Source organism: Peromyscus eremicus, chromosome 1 (assembly GCF_949786415.1).
Source record: "Peromyscus eremicus chromosome 1, PerEre_H2_v1, whole genome shotgun sequence".
Classification (NCBI taxonomy): domain Eukaryota; kingdom Metazoa; phylum Chordata; class Mammalia; order Rodentia; family Cricetidae; genus Peromyscus; species Peromyscus eremicus.
Genome location: NC_081416.1, coordinates 114,172,670 through 114,189,886, shown reverse-complemented (window position 1 = coordinate 114,189,886; position 17,217 = coordinate 114,172,670). Strand labels below are relative to the sequence as shown.

Here is a 17,217-nt window from a genome sequence, read left to right as displayed (position 1 = left end):
TGAGCTGAGGCTTGGAAGGGGTAATACAGATGTTCCATTTATGGCTGAGTCTTCAAGTGTCACTTAGTCTTATTACTATGACCAGTTATGAGCCTCCGACTGCTACCCGCTGCAAAAAGAAGCTTCTCTGGCCCAAGCTGGTAGCATCACTTATCCTTGACCATACCATAGTCATTTCAAAAGCAATTTGACAGGGTCATCATTTCCTTTTGGAAAACAGCAGCAGTAGCTCCCCCTACTAGGGTCTATGTCCTTCCCAGTCATGGGCTTTTGACTGGGTTTTCGCTATCAAAGGTGGATTCCTTCCTGTGGCGTTGGCCTCAAATCCCATCAAAAAGTGGTTTGTCACCCCTATAACAGACTTGCCATTATTGCACTGGCAGGTACATCTTGCTTGGGCTGTGAGCAGTGTTGCATTCAAGTTCCGTACCTGAGTTGATGACATTAGTCCCCAAGCGGTCTGCATAGTATTTTCCAGTGCTGTGGTGGCTAGTCAGCGGGAAGGAAGATTCCAGCCAGGTTTCTGCTTGATGTTTGTGTTCCCCTGCAGTGCTTTTAGTAACTACCATCTCCTCGCTGTTTCTTATGACTTTTCATGAGCTGATGCCATTTTCATGCTTGTGATCCTGCATTTGCTGCTAAATCTTAGGCTGAGGCCCAAGTGTCTTTGCTTTAGAGAGGAATGGACTCCCCAGCACCCCAGTATTTTCCTAGGCTTGAGATAAGTAATTAACTCAAGGTAATGAAAACTTTTCTAAGTCTAGGTAGAGCCTTGCATCTTACTTTTGGTTGGAGATGGTTCATAAAGAGTTGATTCAGTGAGTTTCGGATGTTCAACCTTCGATCCCCTCTCCCGCAGTGTTCCAAAGAGCAGGCTGGCCCTGCACATGCTCCTCGAGTATGGCCTCTGATGATCTGTGTTTCTGTATCAAGCTTTGGAATACTCCAGAAGGCTTGAACTAACACTGCTTTCCGAGGAAGACCTGCTACATTGTATCAGTTTGATCTCTGGCACAGCCAGAGACAAAGAACAAAGCCTTGGCCATCAGGTGCTGTGGTTTGAGGGTGTTTTATCTCCAAACGTTTCCTAAGCCGGAATCTTCCTCCCCAGAGTAGAGGTGTTGGGAGGTCATGAGACCTTTAAGCAGGTGTGCGTGGGGGGATCCAGAGGGAGGTAATTAGGTCAGCAGGAGAGTCATGCTCAGAAGAGATAAAAGTAGTTCTCACAGGAATTGTGTAGAGTGGGTTATTATCAAAGGAGCAAGGCTGCCTCCTGATTTCTCTCACATCCTGTCTTGCCATGTGATCTGTCACTTTCACGCAGGCTCCTACCACCACGTCGCCTGTCGTGTTGTGACACAGCTGTGGTGGCCCTCACCAGAGGCCAAACCAGTGGGTTAGCCTGACTTGGACTCTGTCTCAAAATGGTCACCTAATCACACCTTTTTTCTTTATCTGCTGTCCAGCTTCAGAAAACGGAAGAAGTTACCAAGACTCCTGCGGGTGGCGATGCATTGTTCTGAGAGAACTGAGTACCGCCAGAGGACAGGAATATGTGCCTGGTCTCTTTTCAGTTCTGCCTTTTGCTCACCGCTTCTCAGGCAGTTTCTGTCTCTGTCCTTTCACTGCTGTAAACTGTGACTGTAAGCCTTCCAACTTTTCTAAACCCAGAATCACCAAACCTGAGAGTTACCACATGTCTTAGTTAGAGTTCTATTGCGGTGGTGAAACACCATGACCACAAGCAGGTTGGGGAGGAAAGGGTTTATTTGGCTTACACTTTCACATCACAGTCCATCACTGAAGGAAGTCAGAACAGGAACTCAAGCTGGGCTGGATCCTGGAGACATGGGCTGATGCAGAGGCCATGGAGGGGTGCCTCTTACTGGCTTGCTTCTCATGGCTTGCTCAGCCTGCTTTTTAAAGAACCCACAATGGGCTGGGCCCTTCCACATCAATCACTAATTAAGAAAATGCCTTACAGAGCAATCTTAGGGGCACATTTTTCTTAATTGAGGCCCTCTCCTTTCAGATGACTCTAGCTTATGTCATGCTGACATAAAACTAGCCAGCATATCCTGGTAGTTCCTAACATTGGACCCCCAGAATACCTAATAACATAATAATAATAATAATATGGTTACTCAAAAACTCAAATCTCAGAAAATCATAAAAGTTAATGTAACAAATATCCACATATCCATCTCCCAGAAGGGATGAATGTCACATTTATTAATTATTCTTTATCAATAAAAAAAATATCAGGGGTCAGCTGGTGCAGTAAGAACCTGAATGATCAGAGAAGTGGAGGAGAAGTGACCAGTGACCTCTGATCTCTTCCATTCCTCCACCCCAAAGGACTGAGATCCTCTCTAAGCCCCACTTTATTACTTCCTGTCTATTTGTCCTCAGTCCTCCAAAACTTCTGATTCAAAGCAAACATTGTCAAAATGTGATCAAAATATCACACAACAGATGAATACTTTTTATAATATATGCTTCAGTTCTACTCTTTGATTAAGAAATAAAACATAATATAGACACACTAAGTTTCCTTTATCTATCCACTCTGGTCCTGGACCATGTGGTGGGGGGTGGAGAGTTGGGGTGTATTTTCAGGGGGATTGATACTGTCTTCCTGGATACATGTGTATCCTTTCATGAGTCACAAAGAGAACCTTGCTATCCTCTTCTCACTACCGTTTGGACAAGCTAGTGAAGCTTTCAGACTTGACTTAAATGTAACTCAAAAACCACAAGCTGAGCTGTGTTCACTAGATGTCAGATGTTGTACCAAGGGCTGTGGAGGCCACAGTGCCAGTTCACTACTCTCAGGGGATGTCTAACCTGGCAAATGTAATCCAAGCTTGCTGACTTTTCTGTGTGCTTTCTCTCTAGTTCTAGAATACCATTCCTTCATACAGTGGTTCTCAACCTTCCTAATGCCTTTATTACAGTTCCTCCTGGTGTGGTGACCCCCACTATAAAATTATTTTCGTTGCCACTTCATAACTGTCATTTTGCTCCTGTCATGGATTGTAATTTAAATGTCTGTGTTTTCTGACAGTCTTAGGGGACCCTGTGAAAGGATTGTTTGATCCCCAAAGGTGTCACGACCCACGGGTTGAGAACTGCTGCCTTAATAACTGAACATTCTTCTATCATAGCATGCATAAATATGACAAGAAGAGAAAGAGGATCAGGCCCAGGGAATACTCAGAGCTGGGCACTTCTCAGGCCTCAGGATGCCCTGTTCAGAGTGTGGGTAGCTCAGCAGCAGAAGGGAAAAAGCACTGTTCTACTCTTGGCTTGTTCATGACATCTCTCACCGTCCTGTTCCCTGCATATCAGGCTCATTCACCAAACCTTGCTGCTTTAGAATTTACAGACCTCGCAAGGTCTGTGCTCAAGAGAAGCGCAAGTGAGACCCAGTGCATCGGCCATCAGCTTGTCTGGATGAACTGTTCTGTGTTACAGATCTTTGTCTCTCCATCTAGAAGAGAGATGACTTTGAAAGACTGGTTCATCTAACTCTCACCCTGCAAAACAAACAAACAATAACCACAGAAACACAAACAACTTAAAATGTATCGAAGATCTGAATGTAAGACCTGGGATGTTAAAACTGTTAACAGAAAACAAGAAGGGGCAGTGTTCAGTATCCTTAGCCACTGAGATTACATCTTTGTTTTCTTTTCTTTCCTTTTTATGGTTTTTCCGAGACAGAGTTTCTCTGTGTAACAGCCCTGCCTGCCCTAGAACTCACCCTGTAGATCAGGCTGCCTTCAAACTCAGAGACCTACCTGCCTCTGCCTTCCGAGTGCTGGGATTAAAGGCCTGTGTCACCACTACCTGGCTGAGATTACATCTTAATCTAGTCAGAATGGTTATTTTCACGAAAACAAACTATAACAAATGCTGACCTGGAGATGAGGAGAGAGGAACTCCTGTTTGCTTTTGGTGGGAATGTGAGCTGGTGCAGCTACTAGGAGAACCAGTGTGGAGGGTCCCCAAAAACTAAAAAGAGCTACCATATGACTCTGTGATAGCATTCCTGGGCAGGTACCCAAAGACATATAAGTTAACACACTACAGAGTCATTGCTACACCCACTTATTGCTTCTCTCTTTACAAAAACCAAGACATGGAAGAAATCAACCTTGACGTTTATTAGCAGATGATGGGATAGTGAAAATGTGGCCTACATACACAATGGAATGCTATCCAGTCATGAAGAGAAATGAAATTATGTCATTTTCAGGAAAATGAATAGAATTAAGACCATCATGTTAAGGAAAATAAACAAGACTCAGAAAGACAAACACCATGTTTCACTTGCATATAAACTATGTATTTATAATTAAAAACTATAAAAAAAGGATGACTATTTCATCTTTCAGGTCCTTACGTTTGTATCCTACCTACACTCAAAGTAGTAACAAATACTATTTGTTCTGCTAACCTCTCTTCTCAAAGGAAGATGAAGACATCACACAGATGATTCCGCATGAGAATCCATGTTCCCCCAAGAATTTTCAGACTGCTGTGCTTTCAACAGAAGGAAAAAAAAAAACTATCCTGGGCTCAGAGTGGAGAGGAGGGTTCACTCTGCACTACTGTGGACAAACAGCTCCATTTCCTGCCAACTTGCACTCTATGAGCACTTTCCAAGTGCCAAGCAGAGCCACAGCCAGGGGACAGAAAACCTTCAGAGAGGCACAGTGTGTGTGTGTGTGTGTGTGTGTGTGTGTGTGTGTGTGTGTGTGTGTGTATACTCACGCATGGAGATGCCTTCTAGAATGGAAGGATCAGGATGCCTTCACAGAGAATGTGTCCTTGAAGGTTGACTATTTTTACACATAGGTATTTGCTTTTATTTGATGTGTTTACAGAGCCTGCACCACACTAAGGCCGTGGAAAACCAGGGAGAGTAAGACAGAATGTCAGAGTCCTTGGCTGAGCACAGGAGGATGCTACAGAGTACAACAGAGGAGCCTATCTAAATGTGCCCACCTGTCTGAGGGAGGGGCTTATGCAGGTTTCCAGGAGAAAGGTGTAGGGCTGAGCAGGGCTGGGAAGGATGTAGAGTGTTGAAGTGATGAGAGCAAAGGCCTTCTTCTTGAAGCCAACATTGTGGGAAAGGCATGAGGAAGGGTGCCTGGAGGACGATGAACATTGTACTGCATCTGAACAAATCCTTGTATACAGGGCAAGCATCCAGATGAGCAGTGGGACCCACTTGCAAAAAACACAGCCCTCAGTGAACAGCCATGCCCATTCACGTAGCTTGTACTCATTCTCTGGTGAACTTGAACTCAATGGCCTAGAAGACTGACATCATCAAGACTGAAAGCAAAAACATGCAAGCATCCCCTGATGCTCATGAGGCATGGATTTGGAAAGTCTGGGGTTTAAGCATGACGATCTCTCCTTGCAGGTGACTAAAAAGCTCATGTTGAAAACAAGCTCTTTTGATAAAAAGAAAGAGGAAATGGACTTTATCATTTATTGAACAACTGGGTTTTCCATTTTCTGCTAAAGCAGAATTGACTCTCTCCCGGAAAACCACAATCCACAGAGGAGGAGAATAAGCAAGACACAAACATAAACAAGGAGCAGGCAGCAGACACAAGCTTCCTTAGGAGATGAGTCCTTGATGGCAAAGTGAGCTCAGATAAAATGACTCATCGCTAGTAAACTGGTTAAGCAGGGAAAACCCAAAAGGTCACGGATACCACACTGATTATAAATGACCCTGGCCGAAGCCACCATGCCAAGCACTTTTTGCTTATGCTATGGTGATAAACAGGAAATTCTCTTCTGGAAGCTTCTTGTCCTTTATCCCTCCTCCAAACCCCTCTCTCTGGGTAATGGTGTCTTTTGACTGCATAGCGTCTAAGCCCAGAATCACAGCCACACTTCAGGGATTCAGCCCAGCTTGCTAGCCACTGCTTTCCCCAAAGCCCAAACTGCAAGTGTGTTTCTTGCTCCTGTGCCCCAGCTGCTGGCAGCATGACAGCCTGTGATGGGGTACTATGTACTCAGCTTTCAGGGCCCTGCAGACAACCTTCCCAGCTCCGTCCTTGCAGAGCTCTACAGATCAAGCACCAGCACCTCCTCTTGCTTTCTTTCTGAGCCTCATCACTCTGCTCTGAATTCGCTCCAGCTTTTCAATGATCAAAGAAAGGAAATGTGACTCTAGTTTGCATTAGCAGACACACAGGACCCCCCACATGAGGACAGGACACCTGAGGTTGGGGGGGGGGGATTTGATGCCGAGTTCAGCTCAACATTAGGTACCAAGTGCTATACAACATATAACTCCCAATAGTTATTTCCTCTATGTTCTTCTGCTCCAGATTGCACGGTGTCAAACTGCTAAGCCGTATGCTCTTCTCTGAGTCTTACATGGTCAAGAACAGGCACAGAGAGGCAGTGTTTCTACTCTCTGGGCATCTACAACTTACAAAGGGCCTGAGACCAGACCTAGCAGGGTCAGAATCTGAGAAGAGCTGAAAGGTTAGACTGGTTGTACAGGTCTGGTGGTCCACGTGTTTAGAAATCTGTCTGAACTGGAAATAAACTATCATGATTCCATTTGGCTTCAGTTGTAAATGGTTGCAGAGGGAGAGTTTCCCAGAGCCAGGCCCCGTGGGGTCCTGGGCAGTGGGGAGTGTCTGCTTAGCCACAGTTCAGGCTCATTTCTCTTTCAAACATTCTTAATCACAACACTGACTTCTTCGCCATGACCTCGGCTTGTTAGTGCTTTGTGGGGCTCAGCGGACATATTCAGAAGCAGAGAGGGGCAGTGATGTGTGTGTGGCTGAAGCTACTCACTCATTACTGGCATTTGTGTCATCATGAGCCAATGACGTCCTCAGGTTGTGCAAAGAACTCAGGAAACGGGTGGCAACAGTTGCACAATCTTGTGAATGGACTTATAGCTACCGAAATGTACACTTAAAAGCAGCCAAGATGGTAAATTTTATAACAATTAGAAACAAAGATGATAGCGAGTGACCGTGAGTCAGCCTCCAGGAGGAATCCAGGGCTTCCTTTGGAAAGTACAACTTCAGCTCTGGGCCAGCTGGCATTGCCTCTCATCTCTGGTGGTACCTGGGCATATTTCTCAATTGCTTGGCGTTCCCCAATTTACACAATTGCTTATTTGTGTAAAGCAAAGAGAAGGTGGGACGATTCAACAAGATCAGCTAAAACTCTGACTCGGCTGGGATGTCCAACCATTAGACTTCGCCTGGGACTGAGGGATTCCTAGGACATAGGACCTTCAGTGTTAAATTCATGATGAATTCAGGCAAACGACGATGTCACCATTTTAATTCTGTCTCGGATGGTTAACACTTTCAACTCGATGAGACCTAGCTAGAATCACCGAGGAGACAAGCCTCTGGCCACGCCTGTGAAGGATTATCTGGATTAGGTTCGCTGCGGTGAGAAGATCTACCTTCATTGTGAGTGGTACCATTCCATAGGATGGAGTCCTGGACCGACTGGAAAGCAGAGAGCAAATTGAGCGCATGTACTCTTCATCTCTGCTTCCTGGTAGGGAGGAAACGTGAGGAGCCGCCCCAAGCTCCTGCGGCCGCGACTTTCCTGCTGTGACAGACTGTCCTCTGGAACCACGAGCCACAGGCAACTCTTCCTCCCTTAACTTGCTTTTGTTAGGTATTCTGTCTCAGTGATAAGTCACTAACACACTTCAATAGAGTCGATCACCCGTGACAGAAGATATTGGTAGAGAGTACCGCTGCCTTCACTACCTCATGGAGAATCTGGCACTTCATAGCTATAGATCAAGCCCTATTCTAACAGTCTTGTGTTGATGACCTCGTGTTATCCTCACAGCCACAGTGGGGCAGGGAGTGGTTACCTCAGCTTTTCAGAGGAGGAAACTAAGGTGCTTACAGCCTGAGTCCAGGCAACATTGGGTTAAGATCTGATACCGTGAGGTCTTAATCGATAGGCTTCTGGGATAAGGGGACTCTGTGGTAAAGAGCTTGTGTGGCACACACAGGGTCCTGGACTCCATTCCCCCACAAAAAAACAAAAACCACAAGTGCTTCCCCTTTTCTCAAATGTATGCACTCAGTCCCGGGCAGGGGTTAAGTGCTTAAACTGTGACATTACGTAAAATGATCCTATTGCCACTCTATAGGATAAAAAGGAAAGAAGGTCCACCTGGAAGAGCTGGAAGGATTGATTAGTAGTAGATTGATAATCTATTTTATCACAATGTGTTACTTATCTCATTGCCTAGACAAAGGACCAGACACAAGCAACTTCAGGGAGGAAAAGTTTAATTTTTGGCTCAGGGTTCCAGAGTACAGTCCATTGTGACAGGAAATTCATGGTAGCTGGAGGCTAAGGCTGGCAATCACATCACACCAAGCCCAGAGTGTGCAACTGCCAAACCCTGCCGAAGACAAGGCGACCAACTTGCCTTGGAGTTAAGACTCCAAATGTATTCCTCAGACTTGAGCAAACCCAGCTGCTTTTAGAGTAAGCAAGTCCAGGAAAGCCAGAGAAACCAGGTAGATTAACCCAGAAAGGAGGAGCTGTGACTGGTAAACAAAAGAGTTGATGCAAGGTTGTCCCTCCTACTTGCAAAGGGAAATACAAAACCTATCTCGAGCATCAACGCTTAACAGATGCATAAACACTTCAAATACCGACGATGACCCAAAGCATGCAAGTTACTGGAAACTGGTACACTCACCCATTGTTGGTGGCATTGGTGACAACACCCAGTGAGATGCTGTGTAGTAATTAAGCTGACGAAGTGTGTGTTACAACACGCAAACATGCTCTGTCCGTGAGCCTAAGGGACAACAGCTGAATTTGGAATGTTGGAACTGGGCCCGAGCTTGTGTTTACCACACAGCATAACATCTTTGCATAAATGTCACTGAGGCCTGGAAAAATAAAAACATCTGATGTGGTAAGTGGGGAGGACTGTGGCGATTCTCCCCCCTCCCCCCTCATTTCCATTGCTGCTATTTTATTTGTTTGTGTAATAGCCACAAGAGAGAGAACACCACCAGACTTGGCCCGCTTTCCCACCCCCAGCTCTATTCTGGCCCTTGGCCCTTCTAACTTGCTGGGTAATTCCAGACTAAGCAACCATAGTGCTTCTGAACTCAGCTCTTGCCTCACTCCTCCCCTTCAGCCTCCTCTGGCTCTACCTTCCTCTGGCTCCACCCGCAGCTCCGGGAGTAACACACAACACACACTCCTTGTTTCCATGTGACACAGACAGACAACACTTAACCAAGACGGGGGAAGTTCAAGCTGATACTTAGCTATTTCCTCTTCCTGGTAGTGTGTGAGGGTCCAATGTGTAAGTGGAAGTAAGGGTGAGGTTAGAATGGCCTGATGTTCCAAAGCTGTGGGAAGATGAATTGTGAGCTGGGTTATTCACTAGGTAATTTGAGACTTATGAGGAAAAACGAAGAGATGAGGACTAGCATCCCAACATAATCCAAGGAAACGTCCCTGTCCCGTGCTTCGTCTCTCAGGACTCTAGAGGAGATGCAATGTGAGTTGGAGGGTCGAAGACAGCATCTGGTGTGTCCTTCAGCCTGTGGATATAGATGGATGGTGCTCAGCACTGAGAAGAACCCAGGATGAGTCACAGCTCACGCAAGCCTGTATCCCTTACTCCTCTCTATGGGCCAGCTTTCTCAGGAGTAGTACAGATCCTCCGGTCTGCCAAGGTTCTAGAACTTAGCATCATTGTGAGTCATTCCCTTTGAGACTGTGTTCTGATGATAAATATCTGTTCAGTTTCCTGGAAGTGGAGCTGTGGAACCCATTTGAGGCCATCGTCATCTCGGCCTACCTTCTCTGTATTGATCTTGTGCTCACATATGTGCGTGGGTTTTGTATGTGCTTCTAAAGTGGGCATTGACGTGGCGAAGGACTAGAATTTCATCTGTAATTATCAGTAGGGTTCAGACCTTTAACTCAGATATTTGTTAAGCCATTTGTTGAAATGTTAATTCTTATGTCTCTTAATTTGAAACGCTGCTTTGTTATGCATTATATATTTTTTAACAATACAGTTGATACTTTAATGAAGAATTCATTGCTTAAAAATAACAAATACATAACTTCCAACTAGGCCCCAGAGGAGGTAAGAGAAAGAATCCTTTTGTAGAAAATATAGAACTGGGGGACAAGTCCAGAGTGAATATCAAGGATGTTAAAGGGCAAGGAAGGATGGTAGAATCACACCACCACGGTGTCGGTGCAGGAAGAGGGCTTTCCTGGGGAGGTGGAAGACCAGATGGAGATACGGCCCTGGAACTCCTTCTGCATTTTAATCCAAAGCCTTGTTGGGCAAAACTTTCTTGTCCATCAAATGTAACAGCCACAGAAAATGCCTTCACTACTGGCTGTTGTGAGGATCTGAGGAGTCACAATGTTTTAGTTCCAGCAGAAGCCGTTTAGTGCCCATCAGGCAAGGGGATGGGGTCTAGGGCAGAAAAGCAATGGATTTACTTGGAGGTCACACAACATGTCAAGAGAAAACAGGGGCTACAGTGGGATGTGCTCCTTGCTAGATGTCTGATGATGGATATAGAAATCTTCATGGTTGTAAAATGTGTCCTGGTTATCACTAAGCAAGGTCATCGTCCCATGCAGCATCATTGGCAAGGCCAGATGACTGCCTTAGTGCCATCATCCTGTGCAGCATCATTGGCAAGGCCAGATGACTGCCTTAGTGCCATCATCCCATGCAGCATCATTGGCAACACCAGATGACTGCCTTAGTGAACAATAAATGTGAACAAAAGTTCTCCACAAACTTTTCTTCCAAGAGTCTTCCTCCCCACAGTCGTGTTGTCACCGTCCTCCTCCTTGTCCTCCTCCTCCCAGGTCCCACGCCTTCTTTCCCCAAATGTCACTACCCACTGAAAAGCATTCTGTCCTGAATGTGAGGCTCCGTTCCTTCCATCACAGGCCCAGGGCACAGAACCCAGGACACGCTCTGGGAAACAGGACACAGTGAAGGGAGAGTAGGGCTAAGGTGAAGGAAACCGGTCAAGATGACAGCCACAGGACAAGCTGCCTCACAGTCCGTGAGAACAACCGTCACTGACCGAAAGTGCTGCTGGCCTTGTCCAAAATGTCTTATGAGAATCTGGGGGAGGGGGGAGCAGTTTCTTGTTACCAATAAGGAAACCGAGGCACAGAGAAGTTAACTAGTTCTCACAACTGATACATAGTTGAACCCTGATGGAGCCTTTGTCACGCTGACACCAAGACACTGAGATCCGGTGACATCCAGGGAAAGTGCCAGCACAGTGCTTACTGCCCACACAGGATGCTCTTAGAAAAATACAAAAATACAGCTAAAGAAGGTGGCAAAAGTCGGCTCCACTGGCAGCTGAGTTAGGATCCCAACAGAGGTACTCATGCATCCCAGCATTCCCCTGTGAAACAGAGGAGGGGGTGCTCTGGATGTATTCTAAGAGACCCCTCAATTCCCATGGGAGACATTTTCCTATTAAATCCTGGGCTCTCCCAACGCCATGTGGCGTCTATTTAGATCAATAGATAACAATCTAGAGAAGGTTTGGGACTTCCAAATCAGATAAGTGCTGCTTGGCAAAGTATTTTCAAAGAGAGCTTGTCAGAAACAATTGAGGCATTTTCTTTGCTGTCCAAAGGAAATAATTCAATCTGTCCAAAGGTCACTAGCAAAAGAGCCTTGAGTTCAATCATCTTATAAACACTGAAGGTTCTGCAACTCTCATCCCAGCTAGATGGGGAGTCAATGTTGGCTCTGCTGCGTGTGTCTGTGTGTATGTGCTGTGTGTCGTGTGCACATGGTGTGTGTGTGTGGGGATGTGTATATGGTGTGCATACATTGTGTGGTATGTGTGGTGTGTTTGTGTGCATGTGTATGGTATGTAGTAAGTGTAGTATGTGATGTGTGTACATGATGTGTGTATTCTGCATCTTTCAAGCCTCAGCTTGGTTTCCTGTCTTTTCAAAGCATAGTTCTTCCACCCAGCTATTATACTCTCCAGACTTTGAGAAAATCCCACGACTGGGCTTCCCCAGAGGACTCAGAGTTGGAGTTACCCTGGAGTGCAAGGCTCTGGTATTGGTTTTTCACACAGTTCCCCAGAGGGCTTTAAAGGCTCAGGATGGAGACACAGTATTCTCAAACAGTGGTTCTGAACTCCCACACTCACAGAACTACCTGGAGGGCCGAGTCCAAGAGAAGCTCTTGGCGTCTGCAGTTCTGCAGATGGGGTCAGGGTTGAAGAACATTTACAGCCCATTTCCCTTGAGGACAATGATGCTGATTGGTGCAACCCTTTACATCCAGTACACTGGGACCAATCCCATGCTGTGCTCTGGGCTTCCCTGAAAACCCTGGACCTCTTGGTACTCCAGATAAACCTCCAAACCCTTCAGCCATGATCTCTTAGCATAGGACAAGTATTTGCTGCCAACAGTGTTTCATAATGTGCATCCTAATAGAGATCCACACATGGCCACGAGGAAGTTTGAGAAACTCATACTACTGCTTCATAGCAGAAACGTGAGAGGCAAAGATGGAGCCTTTTCTCCCACAGCATACGCAGCCTGCCCCTTGGAGAAGATGAAGACCCAGGAATAGACATGGCTGTAGTCCCCATGGGGCCTAACTCTGACCTAGGAACACAGTGCCTCAGTCTTTTCCAGGAACCATGTCCAGCAATAGGCAGAGATCTCAGCCATACCCTGGATGTGGAGAGAGAGAATCTCACCTGGACCCAAACTGGTTGAGGCCAGATAGGCCTGGAATCCAGGCAGCTCTTCACCCATTAGAAGATCTTCCACCCATTGATTTTCCAACAACAAGGTCATTAAGGTACCTAATGACATTTTGATGTTTGAAAACATCTGGAGCCATACCACCTACATGGACTCAGATGGATGGCTCCCTTTTATGTTGTGAACTGTTTAGGATGGCTAATTTTGAGTGTCAACTTGAACTAAGGGATGCCCAGGTGGCTCATTAAGTATTATTTTGAGGTGTGTTGGTGAGGGGATTTCTGGAAGAGGTTATTCATTGAATTAGTAAACTAAGCAAACGGGGCAGTTGTGTGTCATGTAATCAGTTGAGGGTTTGGGCAGAACTGAAGGGGGAGGAAAAGATTCTGCTGTCTCTTGAGCTAGAATATCCTCTTTCTTCTGTTCCTGGATGTCAGTGCTTCTGGCTCTCAGGCCTGTGCCCTGGACTTAGCCTCACCTCATTGGCTCTTCCGTTCTCAGGCCTCAGGCTTGGACAGGAAGGACAGCATTGTGGATGACAAATGATAGAATTTTCCAGTGTCTGGTCATTAACAGCACACTTTCCTGTGCATCTCTGTATGCCCTAGTGGTCCTTCTTCCCCAGGGACTGTCAACTTTCCTATGACTCCTTAGAAAGAGTGAGGTGATAAATCGAGGTAGATTCTTAGTTTTTAAATTTCTACCCAATATTTGTGGGTGGCCCACTCAAGTAGAATCAGGCTGGCTTCAGAATTCATAGACACCCCAAGTATGGAAATACGTACTGTGCTTCCTTATGGCAAATAAACACTAGAGCTCTCCACTCCCCCACCCCCCAGGTCCAAATGGTCATCAAAAGAAATCAATTGAGAAGCACAAAATGAGCACTGTAATTTTGTGTGTGTGTGTGTGTGTGTGTGTGTGTGTGTGTGTGTGTGTGTGTGTAGAGGGAGAGAGAGAGAGAGAGAGAGAGAGAGAGAGAGAGAGAGAGACGCACAGAATAGAGTGGGTGTGCTTAGCATGTTGACTGCAATTCTGGTTCTCCATTGTAATCTGCTGGGGTGCTTTAAACATGGATGAGATGTGTCCACCCATCCATTATTATGATTGAATTGGCTTGGGGTGTGGCTTAGTTATTAACACTTTAAAGTCTTTTTACAATATCTCCTAAGCATGCCTATATGGACATATTTAATGTGCACATTTAGTAGGAACAAGATTGGTTTGAATGCATATTATTTTATATTTTCTTTTTACACTTTATTAAGAATATTCTACAAATATTTTTATGATTCAGATAGTCTTTTCTAGGATCATTAAAATATCTAAGCAATACTCTATAATGTAGATTTATACAGGACATGATTTATTTAACATCATTCTGCTGTAAGGTGTATATGTTACTTTTTCCAACACTGTAAATAATGCTGTAATAATAATCTATTACATTATCCACTTTGTACCCATCAATAATTATTCCCTGAGAATATGCACATCTTCGAACTTTGTTGACACGAGAGGTAGAAGATTGTATTGCAATAGATATTTTTTTAAATAAAAATTATGGATGGCAGTGAACATCTGCATATGTGTGTTGAATTACATGGTTTTGTTGACTTTGTTTTGGTGTTTCTGTTTGTTTTTTTTAATTAATTGGCTGTTTTTTTCCCCTCTGAAATACCTCTTGGAGTCCTTTGTCCCCCATATTTGGACATGGAGAAGCTGACTTTCTGGAAAAGTCTTATTCCTGGGTTATTCAGCCTTATGGTACCCAGGTCTTCCTTTAGAATTCTAGTATATCTTTTGGTGGTGTCTACCATGCAGCACCAGGATGTGGTCCTTGAACTTGGAGCTCCACAGGTGAGGCTAGCTCGGGGACTGAGAAGTCAGGAGCTATAGCTCCTGTTACTGGACTGATGCAGGAATTGGAAAAATGAGGAGGTGTTCCTCTATCCCTCCCCTCTCCTTTCAGACTCTCTACTGTCTTCTTTTGACAAGGGACCTGGGTAAGGCAGTTAAGTAGAACCCCCTAAGCAGCTCATAAAAGGATGGGTCCCAAGGGTGCAGCCGTCTTGGGCTGTGGTCTGCCTAGCTGTGATTTCTATGTGTCTCCCCAGCTCACACTGCTAATGACCTTGCAGTACCTCCCATCCAAATGGTTCAATCCCATCCATGGTTTACTTTATCACGTCTTTGTGAGAGTCTTCTTCCCAAATGATCACTCTCTTGTGGGTTCGCACAAAGCTGTTTATCTTCTGGTTTTGGAAGAAGACTTCATTGAAGTCTTTCAAGTTGGTGGTAACTCCAGACAGCAAAATAACATTTGACAACCATGATTATGAAATGTTTTAGTTGGCCTATCTATGATTACATGAGACAATCAACTTGACCTTTGGTGGATTCTAACATTGTAACTTACTGAATCTCCCCCTACCAAGATCTCATGGTGTCCTCAACTATGGCTCCCTGACGCTGAGGATTCTGCATCATGGTTACACTGGCCACAATACAGGACATCAGAGGGCTGTTGACTAGCCTTTGGCTCTTCAGACTGGGAAAAGCCTGGGAAGGTGCATGCCATCTAGAATAAAGTAAGTCATAGGCATTCTTCCAGTGGCTTTCCAGTGCTACCTGCTTCTCCTGTATGTGAATTGCTTCTCTTCTGCCCTGCCCACCCCTGAGTTCTAGCTGGTCACTTACACATCAGGAGCATGTAGCTGGCCCTTCTTAGAACACCTTAGTCAGCCCACCACTCACCCAGACAAGCCCTTGTGGGAATCTGTCCCCACAGAACTACTCTTGACACTAGCTCTCTCAGCGTACCCAGGAGGAACACTGGAGGAAAGGGTAGTGTGGGAACCAACTCAGAGAAGTACCCTGAGATTGTAAATGCCAATCATCAGCTTCGTCGGCTTGTGAAGCACCTAAGAGATCAATGAAGCGCACTCTGTGTGTGTCTGAGGGTGTTTCCAGAGAGACTTAACTACAGGGTGGGTGGGAAAACCCACTCTGAATATGGAGGACACCTCCCTGGAGGCTAGAGGACTGGATGGAATAAAAGGGAGAGAAGGCGAACGCCAGCATTTTTTCTCACCAATTCCTGGATGCCATTATGCGAGCTGCATGCTTCCACACCCTCCCTGCAAAGGTCGTCTGAAACTGTGAAGCAAAATGATCTTCCCTCTCTTAAGATGTTCTGCTCAGGTGGTATTGTCAGGGTCAAAAGACTAAGACATCCAGCTTTCCAACTGCCTCCTTATTGCTTACATGCCACTGGTGCCTTTCACTTCAGATTACATTTCTTTTGCTTTCCCCTTGGCACCCAACCTTGGCTCTTTCCTTGTTTCCATGCCCGCTCTACCCAGGGATGGCTCAGCAAGATGCATTCCGGTTCAACTGAATCTTCTCTCTGGAAGTCACATTCTGATCCCTGTAATGTGCCACTGGTAGGGGTGACTCTGGTCTGCAGAGTTAGCTCTCCAAGTACCTTTACTTTCCTTAGAGTCACCCTGTTCTGCTCCCAGGCTTCCCAGGACACCTGAGGCCTTTGCTGGAAAAGCAGCATGCGTGCTTTGAAAGGACGAAGTTTTGCTTGTACAGGGAGGGAGCCGCTTGCCCACGACTGTGGGTCTTCCTTTATCCCACCAGGAGCAGAGCTAAAGTCTTCTTTAGCCCACCTACTTTCTACCTATCTCAGCAGCTTCTTCCAGGTGACTCCACGGAGCGGAGGCCTGTGGGCACTAAGATCTGCTTGCCGAAGCACGTCTTCCGTATACCCCAGTCCTGGACATGTCAAGGGGCCATGGCAGTCACCACACACAATCTCACTGGCTCCTTGGCTTTTCTCTGACACCTCTGCTAGAAGTGGGTATGTTGATTGCTCTGTTAGATGACATGATGTAGGGGAAGGTCCTGTGATGTCACAGAAACAAGGAATGCTCCATGTGACAAAATCGTTTTAGTATTTTGTGCCAGAGAAAAAGCTCATTTCTTCACATAAAAGGTATGCTTCTGCCTTTTAAGTAAAAAATAACAATGTGAGCTCAGTTTTTGTCCTCCCCTGGGCACAGTGAACCAGGGGTAATGACAAAGTTGGCGAGATTCCAGCAGCAGGCTGGTGGTCTCTGATAGCGTCTCCAGGGAGCATCTTTTGGTGTGCTTGGACCAGAGCCTCCTCACCCCCTCCTGCCTTGATGCTGGCTTCAGTCTCTGCAGGAAAAATGACTACAGGGATTCTAGAAGCCCAGAAGACCCTGGAGATCAGTGGGGTGTAAAGAGAAGTGCCACAGCCGTTAATGGCAATCGCTATTCACTGCATTAGTGGATAACCCAGTGAACAAGTACGAACACTGAGTAAGTACAATAGACAAGTAAACCTGTCTGCGTTAGATAAGGTCCGTTTCTCACAAGCTCAAGCTCTTTCTG

General features: G+C 45.7%; 2 long non-coding RNA genes across 5 annotated transcripts in view; one reads left to right on the top strand and one right to left on the bottom strand.

Moving 5' to 3' along the window:
* LOC131902258 (uncharacterized) overlaps window positions 1-9,714 on the bottom strand; it is a 30,457-nt gene extending 20,743 nt beyond the window's left edge. For 2 of the 4 annotated variants that reach the window (XR_009377039.1, XR_009377038.1), the window contains exon 1: window positions 8,738-9,714. This is a non-coding gene — a long non-coding RNA (uncharacterized LOC131902258). Of the gene's footprint in view, window positions 1-7,321; window positions 7,512-8,301; window positions 8,583-8,737 lie in introns of those variants that run through there. The other 2 variants (XR_009377041.1, XR_009377040.1) reach the window with 2 other exon arrangements.
* Window positions 9,715-9,798: 84 nt separating this feature from the next.
* Window positions 9,799-16,715, top strand: LOC131902255 (uncharacterized). The gene is made up of 3 exons (XR_009377037.1): window positions 9,799-9,889; window positions 12,612-12,889; window positions 15,231-16,715. It is a non-coding gene; the product is annotated as an uncharacterized LOC131902255 (long non-coding RNA).
* Window positions 16,716-17,217: the final 502 nt, after the last annotated feature.